At 37.9% G+C, this 7,826-nt stretch overlaps 1 non-coding gene across 1 annotated transcript; it reads right to left on the reverse strand.

Moving 5' to 3' along the window:
- Positions 1 to 378: 378 nt before the first annotated feature.
- Positions 379 to 452, reverse strand: Trnam-cau (transfer RNA methionine (anticodon CAU)). The gene has a single exon. It is a non-coding gene; the product is annotated as a tRNA-Met (tRNA).
- Positions 453 to 7,826: the final 7,374 nt, after the last annotated feature.

Here is a 7,826-nt window from a genome sequence, read left to right on the forward strand (position 1 = left end):
TTCCTATTTCTGTTTTCTTAAGTCCTTTTCTGCCTATAAAGCCAACATCCTCTGCTAAGCTCATTGGAACATTCGTTCTATTTTAGAGAGAGAAGTGTTGCCTGATTCTATAATCACAAATAAAAGCCAACCTGATATTTAAACTAAATTTATTGTCTTTTGATGTTTTTTGTGGCCATGAAGGAACCTAAAGGAGACTCTGATGACCCCTGTGACCCCTTAAGGAATGCAGGAGAGGTACTACTCACCCTTTTGAGGTCTTCTGTCTTTCTCATGGAACCCTATGTGTTGTAAATTAAGTTCCTCTTGGATTAGACTCAGTTCTTTTAGAATTGAGTCCCTCTGATTTTTTTGGATTTTGTTTTTGTTTTTGTTTTTTTGTGGTGCTGGGGATCGAACCCAGGGCCTTGTGCTTATGAGGCAAGCACTCTACCAACTGAGCTATATCCCCAGCCCCATTTTTTTGGATTTTGAATCCAGAGTTCAGTTGTGTTGGTAAAGAGCTTAGTAATATGGGGTACTGAAATCAAGGGAAAATCTAAACAAACTTTGTAGCATCACTTGATTTGAGTTCATTGCTTTTAGGCGACTTTAAAAATCACTAATTTTGAAGGTCACACTGTTGATCAATATATTATTAATCTCCCACTAGCTCTGCTGTAGATAATACCTCTGATGTGTAAGTTATGATTATAGCCATGCTTATGGTTCAAAGAAAACTTAGCCCCACGTCCTCCATGTTGTGTTTAATCTCACATTTATCCTTCACTAGAAAATATCTATACCTCCCTGAGCAGGTGACCCTTGTTAATCACTTAAGGAACATTTGCCCAAAAGTATCATTCTGAAAATTGATTCACCTGAAAATTCCCCAATCTCTCCCCCAACTTCAAGGATAGTGATAATAAAGAATAACTAATATTATCAAGACATAATCAAGGGGCATCATGACTATGTATCAAGTCAACAGATCACCAGATACCAGGTGTTGCAACATCCCATTCCCCAACACAGGAGGGGTGCCTGGAGGTCTTTAGTCATCAATGATTTCCTAACATTTCCTCTTGTCTCCCCCTTGCCTAATGAGAAAAGGAGCTAAAAACTTGTGCTGAGTTAAGGTGGTCTTTCAGGGTACTAGTCCACCAACTTCCTGGTTGTGTTGACTTACTACATAAATTATTTTCCTTGCTGCAACAACTTGGCCTCCATTCATTGGATCCTTTTGAGCAGTGAGTAAGTAAATGGGTTTGGTCACAGTTTGAAGAATTAGTTATGATGCGAGATAACACCTGACATTTTCAGGTTTGCAGTGACTGACCAGCACTGGCAAGAGCTGCAGTTTTAAAGATAACTGATGTAATTTATAGTAAGAGGCTGTTACTTGCAGGAGGAATGTGACTATTATTAGACTGTCTCAGGGATTTGGATTTTCTTCTCTCTTTTTTCTTGCACACTTAGGATAAAATCATTAGATAAGTCAGGCAAAGTGGTCTCAGAGTCAAAGCTACAATTTGATTAGGCATAGATTAGACATCTATATGCTGCTTGGAGTGCTTGCTACCTAAAAAGAAGACTTCTGTGTTAGGATATGCGGGGTCAAGGAAAGGTCAGTTTTGACACTATGTTATCGAATTCCCTCAAAAATTTCTGTGTAATGAAGAAACACTGTGAAAAACCCTATATAGTCCAACCCCATGACATTTTTCTCTTAGGTTTTCATTGTGGCTCTGAAAGATCCAAGATTCAACATAAAAATGGAATCCTTAATTCTAAAGAACTGAGCATTCCAGCTTCCAGCTTTGACTGCCTTTCATATGTATAAGAATTAGGCCCTGGAAACCATGAAGTACTTACAAAAATTCCAGCTTTGACTGCCTTTCATATGTATAAGCATTAGACCCTGGAAACCATGAAGTACTTACAAAAATGGTGAAATCTTACTGAAGATAATTTAGAATTATAATAACCATTATGTAGAATGATCCAGACGAACAAAACTGTTCATCTAAAAAAGTGCGTTTAAAGATGAGGACTTCCAAATTAGGTGCACCCAGGAATACCTAGTGATGTGCAGAAGTTTCTAAAAAGATTTTTTAAAAATCATTGCCTCTTAAAAAAATGCTTTATAAAAGACATATAAAAAGATTAAACAGCTAATCAATAAGAAAAATTGAAGTTGCCAATATTTTCACTTGTTTATTATCCTACTCCAAAGACAAAAAGAAGCTAAGCATATTTATAAAGCTAAGCCCTCAGGCCAACTGGGTCTACTTCTTTAATTACCTTTACACCCTGGTTCAGAGCTGTCTGTGTTAAGTCCAGGCATAGAAATGCATTTTCTTCCCTATTCATAAATGGGTTACACTATGAATTGTTAAGAAACAGGGGCTACATTGAAAAGGCTGCCCATTAAACTAAATCTGTCTCCAAAATATACCTTTCTGGCATTTAATCAGTGATTTTGAAACTCATTCATAAAAATAAATTATATCTTTTAAGAAAATTCAATAGAAATTCTTACAAATGGGAGAAAACATGGGTTTAGACAAGTCTCATGTTTGACCAGTTTGTCTTCACTGGGTTTCTTATTCATGCCTTTCTTTATCTCCACAAATAGTGGGATATAGGCTGAAATCTAAGTTCTGTGTCTTTGAGCTGCAAATTTGCTACCATGTTTTACCTAATAGCCATTCCTTTAGAAAGTAAATACAGGACAGAGACTTTTTAGGTGGTTATTAAAAATGGAATAAATAAAACATTGATGGGGTTATATTGAGTTAAACATTAAGCAGTCCCTAGGAAAGCTTTCAGTGAGATAAGAAGGTCTCTAAAGAATGTGGTAACAAGGGAAATGGAGAGGGGGAGCTGCCACTTCCCTTATCTCCCATTCTTGGGAGAGGATCTGAAACACTGTGAAGAGCGTGAGCTTGATTATAAAGTAAAGTATTCATAATACATTTGAAGAAAGCCACCTGCACAGTGGACATGCGCTCTATCCCACATATTCCCCCTGCATGCTGCTCTCCATTGTATCCTGACCTGCCACCACCCAGGAGTGAGTAAGCAATAAAATGTCCAAAACCTCACCATTGAATCCTCAAAGTTCTTTGGGATTAGAAAACTTGGGGTTAAAATGATTAAAACCAAGGGTAAATCTACCAAGGGTTAGATGGGCCAGAGAAATCTTCTGACAGTCCCTCAATACCACAGGCCCCAATTCAGTTCACTGTATTCCAACCTGGAAAAAAAAATTTAAAGCCAGAATTCTAAGTCCAGAAAGTAGGGGCTGTGGATATAGCTCCATGGTAGAGCATGCTTATCATGTATAAGGTCTTGCCTTCAATCCCCAACACCTAGAATAATTCTAGAAGGCAGAGACTGCTATGAGCAATCTAACAATCACTTGTGAGAATAACCAAACAGGTCAATCAAGGAAAGGACAAAGTTCCCATTGGAATTGAACACAATAAATTCACCCACTGGTGAATAAAAAACTGATAATCATACCAGGAGATAAAAGAGTAAAGAAATATTCATTATTTGCAGCAAGTAAGGAGAGAACTGGAGATATTCAAAGCAGTGCCTTCCCAAAGGAAGAAAACAAGAGGATTTTATTGGGAAAATTTATTGTAATGAGAAAGCTATGCTGTTTATATAAACCAGACATGATTTTTTTTCTTTCCATGATGTCAAAATCCGTACATGTATAATTACACAAATGGTATGAATCTACATCATGTACAACCATAGAAACGAAATGATGTACCCCATTTGTTACAACGAGTCAAAATGCAGTCTGTGAAAAATAAATAAATAAATAATTAATTAAAGAAAAAAAAAAACTGGCAAACTACATCAGTTTCATCACCTTTATTTCACTGAGTAAATTTATTTTCACCTGGTAATCATGACCATAGCCATCATAAATTACTTTATTTCATTCCAATCCTAATGACTAAAATTAATAACACTCAAATTACTCATCACACTACAAACAGTAGTATTAGGTTACAGAAAGGCTGAGAAAGGGTTAAGGTGGACACAAGACTTAAAGAGCCAATATAAAGATACAGGTGGTCTCAGTTAAGGGATTAAAAAAACAGTAGCAGAGTTGTCAAGGTGCAGACTGTCAAGGCACAGAGCTGTCAAAGTGAGGGTCTGAATTACTATTTCAAAGTGAGCAATATCACAGGCAGGAAAAAACATGCTAAGCTGAAGCCCAGGGACAGGTGGAGGTTTGTCACAGTGACAATCTCCTGGGTAGAAGCTGTAAGGTGTACACTGGGTAGTCCCTGATAAGGTGACAGGTTGGTGCTGCCTCTGCTGCTTGAGATACCTCTCCTTTTATGGGTCTTCAGTGAGGGGATTACATTTGCTGTGTTTGATGAGCTTGCATGCCTGGTTTTTCTGATATGATTTGATATGCCCATGTGTCCATGTTCTCCTGATTTAATATGATGTTTGCAGTGGTAATTTTTTATTAGCACAAATAAGTAATTTATCAGTCTGTGTCATGATTGTGCTGTGCAGCTGGGTTTTTTTTTTTTCTTTGATAAATTCTATGCATCCCATATCTGGTTATTTACTTGCCCAGACAAATTACTAAATCATTTGTCTTAGCACTTGCACTCAAAATGGAGTAGCTCAGGACAAACTGCTGCTTTATAAATGGAGTTACTCAGGGCAAGAATGGAGTAACCCAGAAAAGACATAACCTGCCCTCTATACTTACACATATTCATACAGGAATCACAGGTAGAAGCTGGCACATTCCTAAGCATGCTCACTCATTTTCAAGGTCATACATCACATATTCAGAAAATGGGAGGAGGGAACTACCTTTGGACAGGGAATTTAGTACTATAAAGAAAAAAGTTTACTCCATGTTTCTGTTACAGTTTAGATGTTAGGTGTCCTCCAAAAGTTCATGTGTGAGACAATGCTAGAATGTTTACTGGTGAAATCATTGGGTTATGACAGCCTTAATCCAATTAGTGGATTAGTCCTTGACAGTGATTAACTGAGTGGTAACTGCAGGCTGGTAGGCTATGGCTGGAGGAGGTGGGCCATTGGGGGCTTGCCTTTGCGGTATATATTTTGTATCTGATGAGTGGAGTCCCTCTATTTCCTGATTGCAATGCCCTGATCTATTTCCTCCACTACACTCTTCCACCATAATGTTCAACCTCACCTTGAGTCCTGAGGAATGGGAGCTGGCCATCTATGGACTGGGAGCTCTGAAACCATGATCCCCCAAATAAACTTTTACTCCTCCAAAATTGTTCTTGTCAGGTCTTTTAGTCACAGCAGCAAAAAAGCTGACTAAAACAGTTACTTAGGAAGACTGAGTCAGAGCAACAATAATTTTGGTTGTTTCCTTACAAGTTCGAAGGAGCATTAACAGGCATTTCAAGGGGGAGCAGCTTTCTCCACAAGCACTGTGACTGTCCTAAAAGTACTTGCCTAGTGCCTGACACTTTGACTTGACCTGCCCTGCTGGAATGGATAAAATGATTAGGGCTCAAAGAAGAGAGAGTAAATGATTTCAGGGAGAGATGAATGTCTTTGAAAGAACAGACAACAGTTTAAGACAATTCCATCTTGGTATATGAGGCAGGATTGATTAGGGACCTTTGCCCCAGGCCCCATCCCACCTCCATTAGCAGAGCTGACATGAGACTAAGGACCTCCCTTTCATTCCACTTCGTTGTGGTGGGAGAAGCTAACTTCCCTGAAGTAGAAACAAGATCCTGTTTCTCAAAAGATTGCCCAATCACCCTGAGGACAATGTGCAAAGGCTCCCAGTTCCTCCTAAAGTAACCTAAGAAGGGAAAGTTCCTGTTTAAGATCTCATATATATTACTTGCATCTCATGTATCCGATTTAAAACCTGGGAATGAGCATTTGGTGCATGTGCAATAGACATACATTATGGGCAAGACACAGGAATCTGTCAGGCATCCTTCATTTAGTATAAACGACACCTGGCTAAAAAGTGCATGTAAGTCCAGAGCAACTCTGAGTCCAGGGGCAGACGTCTTTGGCATGTCCCTGCTGTTACCCTCATAGCATATGTCCCTCCAGTAAACTCTCCTAACTGCTTTTCTTTGTTTTGGTGAATTCTCAGAGCACATGTGACAGTCATCACCAGGTTCCAAAACAGTATGGTGTTAACTTCTGGCCTATTCTCCTATGATAAAAAATGGTCTCTGGTTGATAGAAATCCTCAAAGAGAGGATTCATGGCAACTGAGTTCCTTTTGAAGGATTTCCAGAAGAGGAACTCAGGGAAAGCTTTGCTGTGCACTTTTGCTGCTTTTCAACTCCTTCAGCTGGAAGGAAGTGATATGCAAAAGCAACTTTTAGAGGTGGCATTTTCTGAACTTCTCTGATGGTCGGTTTTGTTTAATGAGTAATTCCAGCATAACTTTTAAGAATAAAAGAAGTAAATTAGTTGACTGTAAATGGGATCAAAGTTTATAAATGATGTAGCTCAGTTAGTAGAGTGCTTGCCTTGCGAGCACATGGCCCTGGGTTCAATCCAGCACTGGAAAAAAAAAAAAAGTACCTTTCATACCTTTCATAGTTTCAAAAATCTTTTTCTGTAGTTTGAAATCTTAAAATCATGTTTTAAGATGATTTTACCAGATGACTGGTAAAATCATGTTATATTAGATTAAGTAATAGATATTCATGAAATGTCTGAGTCATTGCTAAGTAAAAATATCAAAGCATTAATTACTGAACATAAGTTAAAAAAAAAATATATATATATATACTTGGCATCTCATTTTTACATGAAAGAAAGAAACTAAATATATTTGGCTCTGTTCAAAAACATTAAAAAATAGTAACATCAGAAAATCATGTTTCTAAAAAGTATTAATGGTGCTTATCTAAAAAATGTTGATATAAAACATTTCATAATGTTTTATAGTTTTTTTTACAAGAAATTCAGCTGTCAGGAGAAACTGAGGGGAAACCTGAATAAACCCTGGAGCTTCACTTGCTTTTAGTTGCTTCCTTTTATCACCGATTTTAGAGGTCACCTAGCTGAGAAGTACATATCTATTAACTTTGCTATCAATAACACCTTTGATGTATAGTCACCTTGGTAGCAATTGTTTAAGTTGGTTTTCAGCAATTTGGAAGTAACCTTGTTTAGCTCAAATCAGTTGAAATCAAACAGTCACTTGCACCTGCACAGGTATCTGATGAGTGACATTTTGAGGCCAGAGAGCTGAAAACTCCACCCTCAGATCATGCTAACACCACCATTTTCTAAATATGTGTCCTATAGAGACATATTAAGTGTGAATATATGCACAGACCATTGGATACCTCACTGTTAATGCCTCCAATCACCTTTCCCCATGCCACAGACCACCCTACTCCTTTATCCCATATATACTCCTAAAACCTGACTTGGAGAGGGAGATTTGAGACTTGGGGTTACTCCCTCCTCAAGTACGATCCCCTTGTGAATAAACTGTTTCTCTTTTGCAAAACTCATCAACTCAGTGACTGGTATACTGCATGGCAGGCAAGAAAGGCCTCATTCAGCAATATAGGATTAAAATTTCTAATTAGCATATGGTAACTAGAACTAGAAATAAGGGAAACAATACCAAATGTGAGGGGAGTCAGACATGTTTTAAAAAGGAATTCAGAAAGCAGGAGGATGCATTTTGATAAAGGGGAAAAGAGTAATTCTTGCCCTAAAGTAGGATGATCATTGCATGATGGGAAAGAGAAAGGACCAATTCATGCATGTAAGAAAGTGATAGGCGAATTGTGAAAAGAATTCCATGTGTAGTTAAATGGGCT

This window comes from Sciurus carolinensis, chromosome 12 (assembly GCF_902686445.1).
Source record: "Sciurus carolinensis chromosome 12, mSciCar1.2, whole genome shotgun sequence".
Lineage (NCBI taxonomy): Eukaryota > Metazoa > Chordata > Mammalia > Rodentia > Sciuridae > Sciurus > Sciurus carolinensis.